Source organism: Anas acuta, chromosome 2 (assembly GCF_963932015.1).
Source record: "Anas acuta chromosome 2, bAnaAcu1.1, whole genome shotgun sequence".
In the NCBI taxonomy this organism is placed as follows: Eukaryota; Metazoa; Chordata; class Aves; order Anseriformes; family Anatidae; genus Anas; species Anas acuta.
The window spans coordinates 80,630,861-80,654,880 of NC_088980.1; the positions used below are offsets into that span (position 1 = coordinate 80,630,861).

The 24,020-nt window shown below is 37.8% G+C and overlaps 1 long non-coding RNA gene across 1 annotated transcript; it reads left to right on the forward strand.

The window, feature by feature from the left end:
• Positions 1-6,682: 6,682 nt before the first annotated feature.
• Positions 6,683-23,028, forward strand: LOC137850673 (uncharacterized). The gene is made up of 3 exons (XR_011092734.1): positions 6,683-7,153; positions 12,670-12,761; positions 20,988-23,028. It is a non-coding gene; the product is annotated as an uncharacterized lncRNA (long non-coding RNA).
• Positions 23,029-24,020: the final 992 nt, after the last annotated feature.

The following is a 24,020-nucleotide window of genomic DNA, read 5'->3' on the forward strand; positions in this document are numbered from 1 at the left end:
TACGTGGCTGGGTTACGTAAACCTCGTGGCAACTTTTCTCCAATAGCCAATTTGGAAGAGGAGACTTGGCCTATCTTCTTGAGATTTCTTCTTGTTTTAGGTTTCCTAAAGGAATGAGCCAAAACTACTGCCTGTGTGCTTGTGGACTTGTGTGTGCCTGTCCATCTGAAGGAACCTTTGAGGAACTTCTGAACTCATTGTTAACTTTTAGCTAAAATTGATGGAGGAGTAGAATTTTCAAAGGTAATCAGCTCCTACAAGTTTTCTAAAATGCACAGAGCAGAAAACTAGTTTGTCATAGGAAAAGATACCATCACAAACTCTTCTTTTATTAGGCACTTGCAATCAACATGGAAGAGAGATTTTATGAGTGGCAGGACTATGGGAAAAACGTACTTTAAGACTGGTGTCGTGATAAGCACCAGTGTTAACTGGTTGTCAGACACAGGTCTGTAGCTTTGTATTTCCAAATCTCTGTTCCTTATTTAGCCTTTATTTTATATAGAGGTGATTAATTTGCTAAAGTTTTTACTGAAACAAAAAATATTAATTAGAAAGATACCATCCTTTCTCTTAAAATCAGAAAAAAAAATTCTGATCCTTTAGTTTTGTTTTGTTTTAATTTTTTATTCTTAAGTAGATGCTAGGCAAGTATTTGTTGATGTGAAATTGCAGAGATTGAAGGAACTGGTACCTGTAAAAAAGTACAGACTCCCAGCCAATAGGTAGACTAACAATGGTAGCTGATGGAGAAGAAAAGGTGACCCACTGGAGACACTGGGTACTTCTTTAAAGATCTGACTCCTTCCAGACACCAATTTATCCTGAAGTTGAAAGAACAGAGTGAATAACACATTTATTTCTTGGTTGATTGTTATTTTAAAGTGTCTGAAACTTTTATGAGTCAATAAAGAATTAAAAAAATAAATCACAAACCGCAGACAGCATCCAGTTTTCCTTCCTACCAACACTATTTCAGATTCTTTTGGCATTAACCTCATAGTTGGGTCTTACGATAATTTTTGTCACCATATCCATACTGTCATTTTTTTTCTGGGGCTGAATTCACCAGTTACTAAAAGCTAGATCCTGGCTGTGGACATGCATATCCTGTTCACAGGCACTTCCTCTAGCCTTGATTCCACTTTCATGTTGTGCATCTAATGGAAGAGCAATCTAACAGGACTTGGGAGAAGAAATAAAATAGCGTACATGTATAAATGTCTGTCTGAAGTTGTGCTTGCTTATACCAAAGAACAATATCAGGTGTACCAAGCCAGACTAAAGGTTTTTCTTGCCTTGAATCCTCTCCCCGAAGGGGTTAAATGTGGATACCTAAGGAAGAGTGTATGGGTAGGGCAAGCAAGCAGTGATGTTCTTCCAGCCTCCTGTGATGTGTGGTTGTGAGACTTCCTGAACCAGAGATGAAGTTTTTGTATAATTATACAATACTATGAAAAAGTTCCAACTGTAAAGCAAAATTTTACATTAACATACTATAACATTAATTAATTATCCCTGCAATTCTCCCATACTTGCCAGGAGAGAGCTGCCTAAGCTGTTTTATCTCCCTGGTGGTGGTAATTGATTACCACATAATAGGCTAAGAAATACCAAAACAAGAAGAAAATATGCAGGAAATGTGCAGGTGGGAAATTTTTGCCATCATCTGTAGCTGGGCAGATAATAGTTTATTTCCATGCAGACTAGAAGCTGTGAGTAGTCTTAACTTGTCTGCAATATTCATACATCTTTTGCATAAACTTAGAACAGTTTTGCAGCTGACCTGATTTGTGGGTACTTGGAGAAGGAAAAATTGTGGTATTATTGGTCTGTGTGTGAAGCTGGAGGAAGTGCAGAGCTTCACTTAGTGGCTTATGCTCATGAGATCCTCAGACTTATGCTGGAAGGATCAAGGTGCATGTTCTCATCCAGCATGCAACCAAGGGAGAGTTTAATACTAACATTGCCTGCCATGCAGCTATAATAGACAGTTCATCTTGAGGGGCTGCAGAAATTATTTCTGAATAGCTTACAGGTTATTTTTGAAACTCAATCCATTTAATTTCTTTAATGGCATAGGCAGCAATTGACATTCTGGAACATTGTGGACTTTGCAATACAGTACGCACTAGCTTTTAGTATATTAAATAGCTCATTTTAACTCTGTCTTAAAAATTGAATCCTTTTGCATCTTTCATTTGATGCTCATTACATAAGAAACAAGCATAAACCATGACCTTAGTTCTTGGCCCTAGTGGAGACCATACTGAATAAATCTCTCTCTTCATTGCGGTCCTTGGCAATAACAGATTTAATTTAGTGAATTTAACATTGAAGTTTATTCCTGTGTGTGTCATAACAAAGCTTGTACATTCTTCTAAGTCTTAAACCTCCACTAGAGAGAAAGAATATCCCAGATTAAAATACCTGATCCAAAGTATAGGAACCTCTCTGTCTGCTCTGTAGATTATACAGTAGTTCCAGTTAATGCTACAGGGAGAAATAACATGTTCAGATGAATAGTGGTGAAGTAATAGAGACTTCAGCTAGGAAATTCCATGTTTTCATCTCCTCAGTGCTTTGTTAAAATGCCAGTTGCTTTTCCAGTGTTTGTTAAAAATTCAGGAATTTGTTGCTCCAGAGCAAAACTGTAGACAAACCACTAGTCCCACTTGAATGGAAATGGCTTAAGGAATCAGTATGAAATTTAAGACTCAATTTGCTATTCAGAGTTCAAGTTAAAAACAATAACAGAACCAACCAACCAAAAAAAAAAAAAAAAAAAAAAAAAAGCACCACCCAAAACAAAACAAAAACAATACCTTCTAGTTTAAGAATAACTTCAATCACAACAAGAATTTAGAGAAACCTTCCTATATGAGTGTTTCCCCTGTGGTTGCTGTATCTAGAAAATATTATTTGATTTTTTTCACTTTTGTGCACCATCTGAGAGAAATCTGAACAGCTCAGGACTTTCCTTGGAGCCTTCCAAGCTGAGCACTGTATGAGCAGCAACATGACTGAAGAGCTGAATCCAGTCTGAATCCAAGCTGCTGTTGCAGCATCACTGGAATTCGGTGGCACCAAGGCTTCACTTTAGGCCTATTAAAAAAAAAAAAAAAAAAAAAAAAAAAAAAGGGAAAACTTTGTTCTCCACTTCTGTCTTTGCCTTGCCTCACACCCCTTAACATTTCTCCTGTTTTTCTTCTTTTCTGTTTTTTTCTTGTTTATTCTTTCTTCTAAAACTCTTCAAAAATATTGAAATAAATTTAAAGTTCTTGGAAATCATTCCTTCAGCACCATCAATGAATAAATTGATCAAATCTCTTTGGTTTTAGGCTCAAAATAAGACAAGAATCTCTATATGCCAGAAAAGGTTTTCTTTGGCCCCTCTTCAGAGATGGTTGGCAAAGGTGAAAGCAAAATGAATCATCTACTGTGTAAGTACTTGCTCAGCAATTGATTTAAAGGAATTTTACATCAGTGTTAGATAAACCTCTTACAGTCTAGGAATTTGTTGTTAGTAAAATTTATATATATAAAAAAACCATGTACATGACAATGCTTTAGCAAATTTTATCCAGTAGCTCTGCAGTCTCCCCTTTTCTTGGAAATGGAAAGCAACCAGAAGTCATCAGTTGTGAAGTTGTTCACGTTTCACTTGCCAGTCTCCTTACAATTAGGTCTTTGACTTGTAGTTGCCTTCAAATGTCTTTGGGCTGTCTTCTCTCCTCACTCTCCACTTACATGTTAAGGTCACTTACATGTTAAGGTCATTTGCTGAGTAAAGGATATAGGGTCTTCTGTCTGCCACTGAAAGTGTCAGGCTGCCATACAGCTTAACTAGCTTTTCTTATACAAGGTTTTTCTCACCAAGATTAAATGAAATTTCTTCCAGTAAAAGGATGACTCACTTCAGTGATTGATAGGAATATGAACAGGAGATTTGAAAGCATCAGAACAGAAATCTCTCTACTAAATCCGGCATGTTCTGCTTTTTACAAAATTAGCTCATCCAGGTCTAGCAGAGATTAACATTGTTGGCAACTCAAAAGATAGAGTATGAAAAAAAATAAATTACTTGTGGTGTTATTCACAGCTACCTGTGCAAAAGTATCTAATGCCATTTTTCACTTAAAAGAAAAACAACACCGAAATTTGTAATCTCACTTCAGTGAAGAAATTTTAATGTGTTCAACTGTTAAAATATAGGATCGGAAAATAACAGCTACGTAAGTGGAAAATGGCTACCATTTAATTTGCATCTTCTAAGTACTACCTGATAGTTCTTTAATTTATTTTTCTATAATTCCCAACAATTCAACACATCTCCGTGTCTGATTTTCGTTCACTGATCTAGCAGCAGTATTTTTAATAGGAATATGTGTATTACTTATATTAACAATGGAAGGTTAAGGGGTGTTGCTTAGTCTAAGTAATAGTTGCATTGTGACTTGCTTTTCTTTTCTTCCCTCCTCCTTCTACCTTGTGCTTCAGCAAAAGTAGTACATCTTAAGAAAATCTCCGCTTCTTGTCAACCTGTCAGGCTGAACTGCAATGCAGATCTGTAGTAACTTTAGCAGAAATTATGTTAAGAGGCGCAACTCCACCAATCACACAGCCCAAGAGTAAGCATGTTTTCTGCCTATCAATCTCTCTTTTCTACTGATTTCTGGGGAATCTAGAATTTCATGCAAAGACCAAAGGGAACATGCCTTTCCTGAGTAAAGAGAGAAGAGGTTCAAAGACAAAAGTCCCTTCCCTAGGACAATCTGTTGATTCTTTATAAATGTGAATATAAGCATCCTCTTAGTGTGTCGTCCACCACACCCCCACCCCTTTTGTGTTCCCCTCTAGGTCCTTATGTTTTCTAGAAGAGAGATGTAGAACTACATTCTCAAGTAGTAACATTCCCAGACATGTAGACCTCCTTGAATCCCTTGTGCTGTTCACCATTTATTCCTTTTCTGCTTTAAATACCTGCACTCCTCTCTCTCATGCATATTTATGTTTAGAAGGTTACTTTTCATTGTGCCTTATATATAGCTATTTGTCTCTGAATGGATGCAAATGAATATATGTAATAAAACACATATTTTTGTTGTTGTTGTTTTCTTTTATTACGTGAGCCATAGATGGACATAATTTTCTTTGAATATCTATTCAAAGCATCCTTCTCAAGATATTTTGGACCTTAATTTTAAAAATATTCTGGTGATAGAAGTTAGATTTTGCAATGTTTGCAGATATGGGATAGCCAAGATATTTCTGGTGCTTTATGCTTAAGGATGAATTGTGAGGATTAATTAAACAGCAAAATTTCTGACTAAAAAAGGATTCTGAGTAAGCAAAGATTTACTAAGGGTGCAACCCTGAGTCTCATATAAATTTTACTCTAAATTTTTTCTCTGAAGCTGTTTTGATATAATTGATATAATGTAACAGGGGAGGCTCTTAATGACATAAACCCGGATAAATATATCACTGAAACAAAAACATCAAAATTTCAGTTTAGTATAAAATGCCACCCAAACATGCTTTCCAAAGACTTTCTAGTTCTCTTTTGGAAGCCTTACAGGCATTTGTTTCCCCTTGGGACTTCTAGAATTTCCCTGTTTAGACTGAAGGCTCTCTGAAGCCAAGGCTGTTTTGATAAACTGTGTGTACAGCACCTTACACAATGGGCCTCTGATCACAGCCTGCATCTCCGCAATATGGCAATGCAAATAAATATATGAACAACTGTCCTTGAAAGGTAAGGGAAAATAAAAACTGGATCCTCTGGAGGGCTGATGCATACATGGTAACCAGTACTCTAACATAATAATGTTGTATTTATTGAAATTCAGGATTTAGTAGATGTGATTCCATCTTTCTTGGAATAGAAGAAATACCCTCCCATGTAGTCCCATATCCATGTGCTCAATTTCTTGCTTGTTTGCCTTTTATCCTGTTTTGCCTGACATTAGGGGAGACTTTGTTTTACTAACATTTGTAGCCGTCACTTTGATCTGTAACAGGAAAGCTCAAGATTGGCTTCTCTGCCCATAGGGAAACAGATGAGATCAGAATATGCCAGTTTTAAAAACCTCATTAGATTGGCTCTAGAAGAAATAGTTCTTGCTCTCTAGTTAATTGCAAATTACATCTTTATTTTTAACAAAAACACTATGTTTTCTACACATGATTATTCATTTGTAAAGGCTGGAGGCTGATTTCCATTTATTCCTGACTCTCATGAGCTTATTTTTTCCTTGTAAATAAAAGAAAGATGATCATTTCCAAAGTTCCTCATTTTTTTTTCTTTTTCTTTGTCTTTTTTTTTTTCTTTTCTCTTTTTTTTTTTTTTCTTGTTTGTTTGCTAACGTTCCTTTGTCCTAGAATTTGTTAGCAAAATTGTCATTGTTGACAAGTATCTCCATAAATCTATGTAGTTACAGAGCAGGGTAATAGAATATCAGATTGGGTGTGGATAACAAAGGGTTCCCTTCAATTAAACAAGCACTTTGTAATTGCTCTGGTGATCATGACTAAGCTGATTTCAGACCAACTGCCCTCTGTGCTACCAGAGGAGGAAGGGGAATTTTTTCAGGGATCTTTTGGAGAAGCAATAAAATGAACACCAGAGGGACAGATAAAAACTACGCCTTCTACTTCTGTCAGTTCCTCCTGCTGTGGTGCTGTGGATTGTGGTGACCATGGAGAGAAGTCCTGGCAAATGTGCTCAGCACTTTGTCTTCAGCCCTTGAAGCAAAGCATGCACCACCTGCTCTGGGATTTTGTAATCACCCAGAAAGGGCTCAAGTGTGTCTCTGGTAATTACTGGATCTGCTGGTGGGTGAAGAAGGTCCAGATAAAAGCCTAGATGCACAAAAAGGCAAGGCTTTTTGGTGATAATCTGCAAGTAGTTCCTGATAACATAGTACATCTTAAGAAAAAGAAAGCTGTACAGCCTCCTATAAAGGACTAACTTTTACAGATTAATATGCAGTGGGTAGGCTGTATCCTCTACCCAGCCAGCTGTGCTTGGTTAGACCTGCAGAGCTTTTCTCTGTTTCTCCTTGTTGACACTAGAAATGGAGGGAAAAGTCTGCCTGTGTTCCTCCCACATCACACAGTGACTATTCAAGGGAGCCTGGAGTTTTGCAAGGTAGGTGTGAATGGCTAGACAGGGCTCTTCCTCATTGCCAGTTTTCTTCCAGATATTACTTTCCTGCTATTCCATGTGAAATGGGAAGTTTTCAGGAGAACCAGAAAATTCTGGGGGCTATAAGAGCTCAGCAGGTGTTGGAAAGAGTTTAACAGGGAAACTCCTTTAAAGTTGAAAACAAATTTTCTTTGACCTTTTCTGTGCCCTGTTTGTGCTTGTTTGCCACCAGTGTTCGTGTTGGTGCAATTTGGGGCTGGGGGGTATAGGAGTGGTCATAGAAAAATAATTAAGTTGGAGTATTTGCGGCAAGGCTTTTCATTAGCATCAGAGAAGTGACTGATTATAAAAGGACCTTAAGGCATCGTGAAAGCAAAACAAAACAGTTAAGTTGTGTCCAGTCAGAACAACTCCAGTAGTGAATTTAACTTGTTACAATCCTTACAAAGCATTCAGTCATTATTAACAAGATGATGTAACAGATAATTTTACATGAGTAAATTTGAGAACTCTGGGGTAAGTGGTTGCCAACAATAGTAACTTTTCTTCCCTATTCTCTGTATATCAAGTGTTATCTTACTGTGCGTTGGCTAGCTGCTGAGACAGTCTGATTATGTTAGAGGAGAACTTGTTTGTCCAATCACAGGGGGAAAGAAGGAAATTATCCCTAGGCCTTCTTGTATTCTGCAGAGTATATTATGAAAATGGTTGAGGTGCTATAGCATGGTATTTTTCAGCATTTTTTCTCCCAAGACATTTGTGAAACATTTAAGTTTTTATTGTGTTGGGAAATATACTGCAGAATATACCTATGCGAATTACTCTGAATAAGAAACATGTCATTTTTCAGTGGAAAAGAGCTGTATACTTGCTTGCAAACTTTGTCTTGAACAAGCACTGGGAAGTTTTGTTCTGTGTAACAATTCAATAGTATTTCCCTGAAAATCCTCTTCATCGGAGGTAGATTCATATATTTCTGCAGTTATTTCTAGGCTGATATAGTTTAATTCAAGAGCAAGGTCGTATTTGAAGGTGTTTTGTCGAAAATCTATTTCAAAACTCAAACTTTTCCTTCTTTTAGAATCCAGAAAACAAATAACTAGCTGTTAAGGAGTATGTCTGGCAGGTACCAGCGAGTTAGAAGGTAATGTGACATTCACATGAACTTCCTGTAGATAACTGAACTTTACAGCAAATCCTATAATTCTCTGCTGTTATCCATCTCAAATATTGCAATTATTGCAAATATGACTTGGATATTTCATGAGGCATTAATCATCTTTATCAGATATTTGGCTTCAGAATTTATTTTGTAATGTTGTTTACTTTGTTACTCAGAGATGAGTTATTACGGAACACTGATGTTGGCCATGGGAAAAGGCTAAAAGTAGGGAAAAGGTTTTATTCTTTACATTAAGAAGCAAATGTAAAATGCTTATATGGCTAGGTGAGCGCTTTCAGAGGCAGCTATGCCTGTTCTATCAGGCAGTGAGTAACGGTTCCATGGTCTCCTGCTTAATTGGGGTTTCCATCCAATTCTGCTTTTCTAGGCCTACCAAAGCCAGCACATCTGCAAAACATGAATTCATTGGGGAAAGCAAGCCCATCAGATGACCTTTCTTAAAAATGAAACAACAATAACAGCAAAATCAACAACTCATTTTTTGTATTAATTATTAGTTATTATTTTATTTATTTATTTATGCATCTAGTGGTGTGTGTATATGTCCTTATGAAAAGTTGTTTAATCAAAAACCAGGGAATCCAAGCCCTGCACTTCACTGGAGGCATATGCGGTACAAATCCCAGTAGGTGTCTCCTACCTGGCTGCACCTGTGAGGCTGCTTGATTGAATTTAATGATGCTGTCCATGGTTGGCAAATAGTTGCCAAAAGCATCTGATAGGCTCTTCTGAAAGTCTGCTCTGTAAGGCTGGCTTTCTGTAACTAATGTTGGGTTAGGCTACTGTATAGCTTCTGTGTAAGATGGTATCACAAATACTAATTTTCCAGGTTAAAAACAACTTAATTCTCTGCTCTTGAAATGAACAATTTATACAACACGGGGAGCTGTTCAGATTTCTTCCCAGATACCCTGATTTAAACCTGCAGTTCAGCATGCTACTTACATCTGAGTAATATCTCTAGCCTCTTGGGGGTAGACTGACCCCTTGAGTTTTGCTGTGATGGGGTAGATGGGCATTTACAGCCTGGTTATATTTAACAGTGTTTTTAATCTAGTGGTCATGGCTGAGATGTCCAGCAGTGAATTGAACTATGGAAAAGAGTTTATCCTCCACAGCCGTGTAGTCCTTGGGCAATGTATGGAAACCATAAGCTAGACAGTGAAACAGAGTCAGACCTTCTTTACCGACATTTCTTCAGATTGTGCTCCCCCTGCCCCAAGGTTGCTATGAATGAACCTCTGAGAAAAATAATTCCCCAGCAGTTCCCACATAAACTGAAAATAAAAGGAGCCATTGCTCCAGTCCTGTGGAGGTAAGTTATTCTCCTATGTAACTGGCACAGGCTAGCATGCCAAAGTGTTTTAAAGTTTTCTTGTGGTTATGACTGTTGTTTAACTGTGAATACAATTCTTTCTAATTTTTAATCAATTTTATCTGATTTTATTGATATTTCAGAGCATAGGAGCAGGCACAGAGAAGTGAGAAGCATGTGATCTACGGTACTGAGCATTTTATCACCTTAAAGTAAAAGTAATGATTTTCTGTAGATTTTTTTTTGCTTCAGATTCAGATGTCTTCCCATTAAAGAATTCTCTATTTCTCAGTTCCCTTCCCTTCTTGGCTTGTTTTTAAAATAAAGGCAACGGCACGCATAAGCAGCTCATTGCTGAAGGATCCTTTTGGCTGCTGTAATAACTCTGTATTATTAAGAAAATGAGACCAGCCTTGACAATTAGCCTTGGAAAATACACAGGAAGCAGAAAGAGAAAGGCAAGGGCTGATCACTACTGGTCTTTCTTGCATGGCATGAGCTGGTCCTGCAAATCTGCATCCATCTTATATGCAAAATGCATCTATGTGCAAGTGAATCTTATGTTATTCACTTGATAGTGGTGCTCAGATCTTAGTGGGTTCAAATCTTAGCTAATTCTTCTAGAAATCATCTTATTCAGGGTTTGTAGAAGTGAAGAGATGAGAATAAAGTTCTTTTTAAACAATGTTTTTTTATGTTATAGCACAAAACTTCTGCAGTACCAGGAAAGATCCTTCTGAATGATGAGCTGAAGTCTGGGGTTGAAGGAAATCTTCTGTCTATCATCTTTGGTACTGCCATTTTTTTTTGCTTTAGGGTAGGAGTGTCTCTTTCAGAATAACTTAGTTGAAATGACAATTATTGTAAAATCATTATGATTTTAGCATGTTGGCTGCATAAATCTCTGTTTTAGAGGACTGGGAGACTAAGCCAGCAATCTGGGAATAATTTACTGTAGGAAACAACATAGTTCTTTTGACTATACAGGCTTAGTGTCCTGCATTCAGGGATGATGAAGTAATTTCTAATGCCCACAAATAGAGGTACATGTCTAAAGGAGGACAAGCTTTGGCAAGAAAACTTCATATCAAAGAGACTCAGACCATGTAGAAATGAGTTCAAAGTAGCAGATATGGAAATAGAGTGTGGAGTCTGTCTGCAAAATGGAAATAACAAACACCTATAATGGCCTAATTTGGAAATGTTATGGTGTAATGGTCTAATTTGGAAATATTAAAAAGGAAATAACAAAGACCTATAAACTTATCTATTTAATAAAATACTTAGGACTATGATGAAAGGTGTTATAGAGGATGATATTGTTTTTGCTTTCTTGTTTATAAGAGGAGAGTGAAAGACTGGAAGAGAGCAGAGCGAGAACAAGTGGGTGTGGTGGTATATATCATCATTAGATAAATGGTCCTTTTCATTCATTTTCTTGCTGTTCTTCAATTTCCAAATTACATTGCATTTTCATGAAACATTGTCTTGCTTCCTTAGGCTGCTTCTTACCACCTCTCTCTCCAGCTTATCAAATGTTTTCAAGAGTTCTCCATGCAATTTTGCTGAAATGTCAGAAAATTCTGCCAGTGATTATCACAAGCCAACTATGAAAATTCAAACCTTGAAAGGTGGATAACTATTCCAGGGAAATTCCTGAAAAAAATCCAAACTTAAACTGGCAATTCCTGTCCCTAACAGTGTACAGACTTGGGCACAATGTTGTTATAAACTAGATCTACAACTGCCCGTTTCCTAGTCAGCTCCTTGTAAAATAACCCATCTATGTGAAAACATTAATTTCTACACCTGGGCTCTCTTCTGCAGGTGTTAAAAGAGGAATTAGTAGGAGTGGTTTGCAAATCGATTTTTGAAGATTTATTCAGCAGGAAATGGTGAGCAAAGCTTGCTGAATTGGACGAGCCCAGGATTCACAGATTACTGTGTATAGAAAGGCTAGAAGGGAACTTTTGATTTTCTAATCTAAACTCAAGCATGAAATAAAGTGTCACCTAAGGTTTCCTGCAGGCTGTTCTCTGATTTGTGGTTGAACAAAGACTTTTGGACTAAAACAATGCTTAGCTACAGAGTTGTGTATAAAATCTGAATTTGATCTTCCATTCTAGTCTCTAACTCATCAAGCTGTAGGCATCAGAAGTCTTAAAAGTGTAGAAGGTGTCTTGGCATCTGTGTGCTCACACAGTTGTATTGCAGCTACTGGAACATCATTACATCTAACCCAACCCATTCAGCTCTCCTGAAGGACATGAGCAGCAACCTCCAAAAAAGGGCTTTGTACCAGTAGACTTCATTAGAAAAGAGTTGCCTAAACAGAATTAAGATTCATATGTACTTTTATTCCAGGGTCCAGCACTATGTGTCACTTAATGGTATAATCATTTGCTAAATGTTCATTGCTATTTTTAATCATTGAAATAAGGCATTACCGATATGTAAAATTTTCCAATAAAATTATTTTTTCTTTTGAAATCTTCCAATTGGAAAGTTGAAATTGGATGCATCAAAAGGAATGAGCATAGGTTGTTATAATAAAAATGAACACCAATTCAGGCCAGTTTTGGTGGTTTCCAGCTGGCTCTGTTCAACAGCTATGTGTTGTAGTAATTAAGTATTGTGACGAATTAAATTCTATGAAAATGTCACACATTTCTGACTGAAAGAAAATACCAGGTATTTTATAGGGCTGAAAGTGTGAAATTTCCTTATAATAGCAGCATAAACAGGAGAGAACAAAAAAAAAAGAAAAAAAAGAAATTTCTTCCCCCTTTTAAATGGAAAATTCCACATGTAATTTCAGGAGACAGTAGAGCATAGGTAAATTTGCCAGATCTTTATGTCATCTTGGAAAATTTCTTCTTCCGATTCTCTGGTTTCTGAATTTGAAATCTTTCAGATACACTGCTCCACATGCACAGAAACATCTTATTTTTAAGATATTTATTACAAACTGTGATTTATTTTTTTTTCTCCTGCTTCTTGTCTTATTGAATTATTCTTTAGGAATCTGATCTCCCTGCACAGAAATGTCTGATGACTGATCCTGTATTGGGACACTTAAATAGTTATGGAGATATGAGGCTTGACAGAAAGAGGTAGGTATTGCTGAAAAGTGTTTCTCCCCTTTGAGTCAGAATCAAACTAATAATTCAACAAATCAATTTATTATTCTCCCTTGGAAGTAAAAGAAGTCTATGTTTAAATCTGGGTAGATACAGTGGAGTGCCCTTCAGGTATGAATGACTTAGCTCTCAGAGTTTCAGAGGACTCTAGACATCTTGCATGACAAAATGCTGAAAGAGGCATTATCACACCAGCATTGGGGCTAACAAGATGATTATGCATGAAAGACCTGTGAAAGTTATTGCTTCTTTCCTCCTCTCCTCCAGACTCCTCCTCCTTCATATAGCAACTGAAGATCACCTGCACAACTCTGTGACTTTTTTTTTGTTGTTGTTTGTTTTGATTTGTTTTTATGCTGGGTGGAAAAGTAAAAGGAGGAAGAAACTCTTTTGCCTGCTAAGGGCCATTTCTGCCTGTTGCTGATTTTTGGTTTCAAAATCCCACTTGCAAAATTGTGGTATCTGGCTCCTGCTTTTAAGCTCATGCTGAGCCTAAGTGTCCCTTCAAATATATTCTGCCTAGTGAAAGCTAACTATCAAAGAACAAAGCCTTAGTGGAACTGGATGGTTTGCATTTGTTTTGAAGTTTTTTCATCTTGAGGTCTACAGTGGCCATTGCTGGCCAAAGTGGTTTGTTTTATTTTTTTCTTCTCTTTTCTTTATGTTTCTAATTCTATATTAAGATACACCTTGGTATGTTACTTAAGTTGTCTTATCCTGATTGCAGGTTAATTATGTCTGGGGGTTACGGAATCTGTTGCCCAACAGTACTTCAAACTGTTGACGTTTAAAAGCAGATTGAATAAATTAAAATGCTTGCTACAGCTATTAACTGAATTCTGTCCTTAATTACTGAGGCATTATTACAAAATTATTTGCCAAAAAATTAAGGAAGTTCCCTCTCCCCAGATCTCTTTTACAATAAAAGTAGCCACACTGAGAACCAGATACAGAAGGAGGTCTGGTGGGCTGCACTGGAGTTAGAAGGATGTGATGGTAGCTCTTGTTACCAACAGGGTGAATGCTTGCTTAAAACACTTACACATATGAAGATGTAGGACATCTTATCGTTACATATTCCTCAGCAACTAAGAAGACCAGCATGACTGTGGCCAGAGTATTCACGTTCATACATTCATCCTTTCCCTCCTCCTTTAAGGAACAGCAAATAACATGATCAAATGTCTTTCCACTAAACTCTGTGGTAACAGCTGAAGACCTGCTTGCTTCTTTGAAGTGGTCCTGAGTGTGTGCAAGTGGCCAGCAAGATTTTTCACTCCCACGGACTGCTTGGTTATCTTCCCTAACCCTTCTGCAGGATCCCCTTTCACTCTTTCCTTGAGACATTGGTGTTTCTTGGCTTTGTGCAAGTGGAAATATGAGTTGGAAACTGGCACAGCATGATTAGTTATTCAATGGTTTCTCTTCTCTGCAAGTTCTTTCTTTCCTGAGGGATATATCTAAACAGATTGTGACCTATTGGCCAAACAAGTGTTTACCTGTGCAGCAGAGAGCTCTGTCACTGTCTACACTGTAGAGGGAGGGCATGTACAGCTGCCAGGTAGCACTGCTTCATATCATTGGGCTATTTATGTTGTACCAGGCTGTTAAAGTGACAGCCATGGCTAATTTTGCCCCTATAACAATCTGTCTGACTAGCACATTCAAGGGCATTTATTTTGTGCTTTTAGCTTAAAGCACATTCTCAAATCTCTAGGACTTTCAGCAGACTGTCTAAAAGGTCTAGGGTTTCTTATCATATAGCCTTTATAAAACAGTGTAGTCAAATAACAAGCTCACAACACATCCATGGTGAAAGTGGCATGCACAGAATGAATACAAAATGAATATTGACCTGGACTATATATAATCTCTTCTACTATGTGATTTTTGCAATGGTTTGTATAGAACACGGACAGAATTATTTCCTACCCCTGTTATTAAAGAGGTAGCATGATAACATGAGAATAGGTATAACATACACATATCAGCTTTTGTGAGAGTCAGAATGAAGCACACTGCAAAAGGAAAGATCTATGTTTTATTTCCATTCTGGTGAGAGTCTGTTCTGTGAGAATAAATGGCACCATGAACAAGAGGTGCACAAAAATCCTAATCTTGCTTTTTAGTAGAACTATGTAAGAAAAAGCAGTTAGCACAGACATCGCTAAAAGTTGTGAGAGATGTGAGCAGTGGCAGAAGTTTAATGTAACAGCACTGAAGAAGCATTTTCAAAGACAGAAAAAAAAAAAATAACAACAACTTAGCATAGTGTTCAGAATCAGCTGTAAGTAGTTAGTGGAGAGAAATAAAAATCTAACAGCAGGTTAATATCTGCAATTCCTGGTGCAGTCAAGTGCATTAATCTTGTTAAGCACCTTTAATAAGTTACCATTTATTTAAGGATTCGAAGACACCCATAGGTTTTAAGTTTCTGTGTCTGTATTGATAGAAATGCATGCAAAATGCAGCTCTCCAGCAGATGATTGAGATAAAAGACAGATTACATTTGCCCAGTGTGAGAGGCAGAAATGGCTCAGAGCTCTGTTTTTGACTGTTAATGAACAGGATTATAATTCTGTCATCTAGTTCTAGTAGACACGAAATATTCCCAATCCAAGTTGGCCTTAGGCTCTGCCCTGTACATGTTCAATAACATGATCTATGCAGATATAACAGTTTAGCATTAAAAAAATATATATACACTTTTGCAAAATACTGTTTCATTATACTGTTTCATTATACTGTATGATGCTGAAGACTGACCTGATTTCTGCCAAGGAAAGATTTTCGCATAGCAAGCTTCAATCCTTCAAGCCACTGAAGTTTTCAAGTGTGGTACACCAGAGCTGTCAGAGGTAATCGGAAAATATTAAAAAATGAACTATCAATGGCTAGTTTTAGTGAATTCCTGACCAGGAGTACTTGCTGGTCATATTCGCCAAATATTCAGTTGTGATAAAGTGGGGCATCCAGTCCATGTAATCCTTTCAACCTAACCCTTTCTGCCTCTTCTCCAAAGTGTCTCTGAATATGCCAAAAATATTTAATACCAGAATGATGTCTAGTTTTCTGTCTTCAGAACAATACCATGCTAACAAATATGACTTCAGGCACTGCCCACCTACCATTCAGATAAATTTTGATAAATTCCAGGATTAGTAAATAACCAGAATTGTTCATTTTTACAGGAAAAAAAAAAAAAAATCCCTGTACAGGGTATTGAAAGGCAGAAATTATTAAAAAGAAAGGGTTTATCTAGGAGTTCAGGTGACAGGACAATATATATTAAACAAAAGACTGGGAAGGAGCAAGTGAAGGGAGTGGGATTAAAAGGCATGAAGGGGAATAGGATAGGGGAAAGAAAAAGAAGAAGCAGAAAAATAGTGAGATGTCCAAGGACACCCAGAAGTTCTTCCATAGTTTTGATTTTTGAAGAAGCCTTTCTGGTGCTGACCATCAGCTAGATTTTTTTGATATACTAATTTTCTGAGAAATGTTCTATGTGCAATCCTACTAGAAGATGGGTCTGGCATTTTTAGCTGACCTTTTCTTTGTAACTTGGGTGGAACCATTAGTTAAACCCTTATGACTCTCAGGGCAAGCCCAGCACAGAAAATCAGTAATAAAGTCTAACACACACGGAGAAAGGATTAGATTGGCACATCCACAGCTTCTTCCCTCTGTTACTGTTAATAGTTTTACCCTAACAAATTATGATGCATCTTTTTTTTTTTTTTTTTTTTCATATCAACAGTAGCCAAGAAACAGTAACCCTGGTAACTTCATCTAATTCAATATTTTGCTTTTTTTCTAACTTAAAAAAACAACAACACAACACTCAACGACATGTTGAAACATGGAAGGGGTGACTGTACAATGGAGCCTAAGGCTAGCCTTTGTGGGCAAGCATTAGTTTAATCACAGTGAGACAGATTAGGAGAGAAAAAAATCTAATTGGACATGTTTTATTCAGTAATTTTGTTTTGTTTTTAGAAAAGGGTTTCAGGCAAAAAGATAATGACAGCAATTTATTCAGTTCGTCCAATGAAATCTCACAGATGGTATTAATAGACTGAAGCGATGTTTACATGTGTAGTTGGATGTATAGTTTCCTATGGAGACAAGCTCATTAGGTCAAGATTGTATGTCACTAGTTATTCTCCACCTAGATGCAGGCTACTGAGCTGGTTATTGCAAAATCACAGGACTTGCATAATTGATAATGTGGGCTGGAATTTCTTCAGCAAACTGCCTCTTCCTTGCGGGGAGAGGGGAACAGACAAGCTCTGGTTTGTCAAAACCAGAATAACTTTTGAGAAATCTTCAGTTTACATTTGTTTCTTATTTAAAGAATATTTTGGAAAAGTTCTGAGGTTGTCAAAATTACCCATTAGAATATTTTCAGGAAATTATTTTGTTGTAAATTTAAACTAAACTCCTACCTATATAGACCAACAATAACAAAATAAATCATACCTGAGATGAGAAAATAAAAATATATTGATTGACTTCAATTGGGGTGGGGGTAGAGTGTTCAATTTTTGCTTTTATTTCCCCCCACACACCTCCACTTTGGCTTTTCAATCCATAAAAATTGTTGATATTCACTCAATATGGAATACGATAAACCCCCCAATATGGAAAAAGATACATCTTAACTTTATTGAATTTTTAGAAAAAAAAATATCCTGGACTCTAGTAGTCAGGGCAGGAAACTTGTTTTCTGTATGTAGCAATGCAATGTATGTAAAATATGCATATCTTTCACAATGTAGCCCATTCTGGCATGTGGCCAATCTGTAGATGCCTATCAGACATAAGCTTGGGAAGAAATAGATGAGGAAATTTTATGCAGTCACATTGTCTCTTAGTTATGTAGTTTTTCTTGTCATGTTTAGTGATTCTTGTATTAACTGAAGATGTACTTGCTTTCTCAGTGGATGAAAAGGAGTAGCCCTCTTTCCACACAGGATTGCACTGTTCTAGCCAGTATATCTTTTCTAGGACTTGGCAAGCAATTAGAGCTATCTATGTTTAGATGAACCTCGTAAATTTTCTGGATTTGCAGAGCCAAATGCACATGCCAGCAGTGCTTGTACAACACCTCACAGCTGTACACCCAGGGAACTTGTGTGGCAGCAAGTACTTCAGCAATTTCACTTTGTGCGACAACTCCTTATGCAGAGAACCCTGAGGACTGAAGTTCAGTGTTAGAGCTGGTCCAAAACCATCCACTGAAATGCATGCACAAGCCCCAGTGTTTTGAGTAACCAGCTTATGAGTAATTGGGCTGAAAGCCTGCTGAGTCTCCCTGAAGCAGGGTGTCTTGGTGGATAGCTGCAGCAGCTCCTTGAAAATGGTGCTAAGAGCATTCCTTATAGTGTAGAGTTGAAAATCTGGGGTGTTTCCAATTAACATTGATCTCTGGTACAATAGACTTTCATGTATGTCATTTCCAGCTGGAGCAGCTGCAAATTACTGTGAAGACAATATCCACTTGTGATTGACTAGGAAGTCATGTTCATGTACTAGCAGTGGTGCACAGGGGCGTTCATGCAGACAGCCCACAGCCATTCTGCATGTGCAAACATAAGGAGATGCTGAAGTACTTCTCAGCTGTTTTATCCAAATACACCTACTTTTATGTCCAGAGACACACAGGTGTGCATGCTTTCACTCCTGCAGTGCCCTCCATTTGTTTCTTTGGGGTGGGAATCAAAGTGCACAGGCCAGAAGAGAGCGGCAGGTGAGGGGGGTACCACAGGGGTGGTGAGGGATGCTTCATGCCAGTCCCCTGCCTCACAGCATAGTATCAGAGTCAACAAAATTTCCTTTATATTTTTTTCTCCCCTTCCAATGGTCTGGTTTTCCAGCAGAAACCTTTGTTAGCTGCCAAATGGAGATTCTTCTGCTTTGGGCTACTAAATATTATTCCCTCTACTTTTATGCTAGTTTTCAAGGCTGTCTAGTTTTCCCTATATAAATTATACATAAATATTTCCCTCTTTATATTCTCAAATTTCCTTTAGGTTGATGCTGCTGCTCAATTTTTCCTTTCAGCACTGTATACTGTTACATCCCCTTTTTGCCAGCTGCTTCGTTGCTTTATAGTTTCTGATAATCCATATCTTCTCCAGCTTAAAAATGTAAGCTCCTATGTGCCGTTATATCAGATGCTTTAGAAGACTTGACACAAACCTGCCACATTTAAGGAAGAGAAGAAAATCATTGCTCAGAGAAAGATTAGGAGTCAGTCTCCTGTGGCACCTTTTTAATCAACCCAAGGTACATCTTATGTTATTTTCTGTCTGCTTCCGTGTGTTTGCATACAACAGCAGTCAGCCTTACAGGTCTGTAATGGCCATCAAATTCCTCCTTTCACTTTTCTTAACTATAGCTGTAATACTTGCTTTTCTCTATTAATATGGCATTACTCTTTTCTCCATCATAGACCTGCAGTATGGTGGAGGAACTTAAAAGTGTGAAAATCCAAGATAGCTCACATCCTGCAGGAGTTCCCTATGTGAACTGTGATCAGGAGTGTGTTCTACAATCCCTTCATAGGATCAGGTTTTACATGAATAGTCTATCAAGCTAGTGATTGCACCAGTGTGCTTTTTTTTTTTTTTTTTTTTTTTTTTTTGTGCATTAATAGTTCCCTACACAAAGTCAGCAAAGATTCATCTGTCCAAGTTTATTTAAAAAGCATACAAAACAGAGGGACTTAAGAGTTGAGGAATGTTATTAGCCATGGTCTTGGTATCTGTAGGTTGCATACTGTGTCAGCAAACTGGAAATAATGTACCTTTAATAGCTTACTAAGTAAACACTATTAGAGTATCAAATAGAAGTTAAAAAAAAAAAAAAAAGTTAAGGAGAGGTTACTGTAATCCATTGTCAGGACTCAGGATTTATGTGGGAATTACTCGGTACAGAAGTGTGAGAACATTAATGAGTAAAAACTGCAGGAAGCATGGTGACCCAGCCAGCAGGCACTCTAGGTGCTGGGGTGGCAGCCCGAGCCCTTTGGGCACAGCCGTGGCTCTGGCCATGTGGATATGCACAGTACTAGCTAGAAGCAAAGTGCACGTGGATTGCTATATATCATCAGCTCGCTGTTGTTGTTGATGCTGCAGATCAAATCATCATTTATTTGACTAAAGGATGTTTAACATGATGAAATAGGCCCTAATTATAATGTGCTGAAAGAGTCGATGAAAATTTGTCTGCTCTCTGCTTTTAATTTAGCTGGAGGCATTGGAAAAGAAATCCAGGGGGTGGAAAGAATTTCTTCAGTCACAGTAATGGTTTCATACATGTTCTCCAGAAAACTTCCTTGTCTTTCCTTGGTGGTTCAGGCTGCGTCCCAGCGCAGAACAGAAACACGTGCGTGACCTTGGCTATATGATAAGTCCCAGAGAGAGCAAAGAAGAACTTGAAAATAAGCCTATGTTTGTATGTACTTTGGCTGAGTTTGGAGCTACGTAGGTTCCGGTACAAAATTTTGTAGTCAGTTGTTTAAATTGTGTGTCAGGAAGACCTAGATCAGGTTGGCTCCTTTTTGTCCATTTTTTTTTTTTTCCCCCCAGACAGCAATTTCCAGATAAATGTAATGCTCGAGCAATGTTGTCTCATGCCTGGACTGTTTGTTGTCTGTTCCATGAGGTCACGTATCAGTGTGTATACCATAAAACTGTACAGGGCTATCTCTGTTTTCTTTATCATTATTTTCCTCAGAGCCACATCCTCTTGCCTGTGTAGTTTGTTGTCCTCTCTCACTTCATTTACTTTTGATGTTGTCAAAGTCCTTCGTAGCTTCCCTGTGTTCGTTGTTGTGTATTTGGTGTCTTAGCTCTTATAATGTTCCTTCCAGGCTAGTGCTGGCGATCTGTGTAATATACAGATGATTTCCTCTGCTAGGTCATAAATCGCATCCTTCCTCTCTGAGGATTCATTCAGACTGTGTGCTCAGTCACAGCAATTGGGAAGGCGGGTGAGAGTATGAGAGAAGAAGCCACCCTGGTTTCCATGGGTCTCTTCACAGGGCAAAACTAAATTGCTTCAGGGTAGGTCTGGAGGTGCCACAACAGGGCTCAGCCTCACGTAGTCACTGCCTATGACTTTACTCCAGAGCCACTTTCTCCATGGCTCGGTACCAAGTCTCCGAGAGCTCAGCCAAAAATGCTTTCCCCACAGGCTCTGGAGCAGTGTTGATGCCAGCGGCTTGGTGGAGGGAGGACTGAGGAGAAGGTGGGTTGCTGAGCCAGAGGGCAGGAAGAGAGAGAAACGGGTTGGAGGCACAGACCGATCCAGGAAAACATGGGGACTTTCCACCAGAAAACTGGCATTTCACCAGGCGATCCTCAGGTCTGCTGGGAGAGGATATTGCTGTTTCCATTCTTGCTGCAGGGAGCTTTGGCTCCCAGGTATAGCTAGATCACTTCCAGAGTGGTTATTGCAAAGCAGTGTTCATACGAACTGGTCTGGGAGGCAAAAAAATAAAACCCCTTCAGCTGGGTATGTGACCTGTTGTGAAGTTTAATCAGCTTTGCGAGGTATATTTTGTATCCTACTGTTTCAAATAAATAAATAAAGCTTCATGTAAAAATTAGGCATTTGAAAAGACCCTCCAGCCAGGCTTTTTTTTTTTTTTTTTTTTTTTCTCAGTATTCCTTCTATTTATAACTTTTTGCGAGAAATGGCCGCTGTTTTGCCAAGCATTCATTAGAGCTTTTAATTATGCATACCGGCATTTTATGCAATTTGTTGGTTAACTCTTAGCAGACATTTCTGATATTTCAGAGAGATGGATGCTGACTGAATACATCTGATCTGGGTGTCTATGAGCATGCACTGTAGCATCCTATTTTACTTTTCTTTCTTTATGAGATTAGGACAGAAATTAAATGCAAATAAGACAATACTGACAACTTTGTTTGAGCAAAGTTGGACGCAGAAGGAACAAGTGAAATTTGAGTTATCAGTCTAAACATGGGACAACTTTCCTAAATATTGTTGGCTTCTTTGGGCTTCTTTCTATGAAGAAAGTTATGATATACACGTAATATAAAATAATAATATATAATATAAAATAACAATTTTATAAAATAAAAATATATTATATAAAATAACAATTTTAAGAATATAAACTATTCAGAAGAAGCCCATAAAGCACATATTACACTCTCTTGCTTCTTTTCTAGATATCTGAAGGAATTTTGTGCTACTTATGTTCTCTGCAGTTGCTGTGCTCTGTACCTCTCCTCCTAGAGTTGTGTGCCCGCAGCAAGCACTCGGTGTTTGTGCAGATGGAGCAAACTGATCACAGAGCAGCATCTGCCCCACAAGGACACTGACCAGGGTCAGATCCTCTGGTTTATGTGCAAGCCAATACAGGTGTTCCTATGGCAATATCTGGGGGCATTTCGCCTGTAAACTTGGTAGCATGCCAAGCATTTGCAGTCACTTAGTCTCTCTCTCTCTCTTCCCCCTTAGGTGTATATTCTCTTGAATGCTCATGTTATCCCTATATATTTACAGTAACTATTAAATGTAGCCATTATTAGCCTCTGAAAATGATCTGCCATTTGCAAACTGGGTATGGAACTTCAACCACTTTCATGTTCTGCTTATAAAATATATCATTACAAGGTGCTTTCCTGAAATGTCTTCTCTCTGAACATTTCAGTCTGTGGTTAATCTTGCTCAGAGCTCCAGCACTGTTATTTCAAGTTCAGCCTGCAGTTTATTATAACTCCGCAATCCTTTTTTGAAGAACTGCTAACCAATTATTCTCCATCCTATGACTGTAGAGTTGCATATTTGTGCCAAAACCATAATACTTTGTTCTTGTCTCTACTAAATTGAATACTGTTTTTGCAGACCATTTCTCCAATTTTCCTACAGGCGTGCATATTAATAAGTTGTGCCTCTAAATCAGCCTTAACCAAGCCATTTAATGAAGGTCAGGGTTGTTTAAAATGAAGTCACAGGAGTCCAAAGGGGTGAATAGATGCAGATGGTGAGAGGAGAGCTGTAATATAGCAGCTAAAATCATAATAGTTAAAGCTGTGAAAACGTGAGCTCTAGGAATATTGTTTGTATTGTTGCACAGTTCCATAAGTAAATAAGAAGTGTGTCGCTATACCAATACATGTAATTTTAAGTCCTTTTGTGCTAATAATCCAAATAACCAAAATTAAGTCATTTTGCAGAATGTGGTTTCTCAAAATGACCAGCATGCATAATTATGTCTTTATGTAGGTGCATACTAACATGCATTTTCTTTAACAGTGCCTTTATTCAGGTTTGTTCCATAATTCCCATTCTTCATTGTATATACACGTGTAAACATGCATTCGGTGGTTGGGGAAAAAAAAAAGTCCCACTGGGTCTCGTATTTACATCACTTCTCAATTTGGAAAGTGAAAATATATATACTTAAAAGTGCTGATGTGATCACTGGAATGAATAATACAGATCAACTTAATTCAGCTTTTCTATATACCTGCACAAAATCTGGATATTTATCTTATGCTTGCCGGTTAAAATGAGTAGTGATAATTTCAGTAAGAATGTAAGACTTCTTCAGGTAAAGGCTCAGGGAACCTTTGCCCACTTTCACTTATATTTTCATCTACAGTGGGCCAGCTGTAACAAAAATGTAACACAAATAGCATACAGGCACTGATGAGGAACATTAGACTGTCTTGGCATGCTAATGAAATCCTTACTGAAATTCTTCCATCTCTTTCCTCTGCCCTCTTAATTTTTAAAGTACACCTCATCGTAAACTATCCTGATTGCTTGACTACTGAAACACTATTAATGTCTTTTCTTTCCACGGAGCCAAAGATTTTAAGGCTAGATATGGATCATGTTTTCCCATATACATAGAACAAGGCATAGAACTGCACAGTACAATTTCTGCATCAAGCCCAGAGTGACTATTTGAACCCTAGCATCTTTTCTGAAAGCCAGACACAACTTTAGGCTGCAAGTGACAGCAAGTCCGTGTATGAACTGACCCAGGGGTTAGATTCTGATCTGAATTTCTTTATCCTCAGCTCAAAAATATAAACTGTCATTACAGTTTTATTTTCCGTGGCCTGGTAGACTAAAAAGGTGTTGGATAATGGAAGTTTTTCTAAGTTTCCACTTCATCGGTGTCTAATCCTTTAATTCATTTCATTTTAAAGAAAAAAAAAAATAAAGCGATGTTCCTTGCCA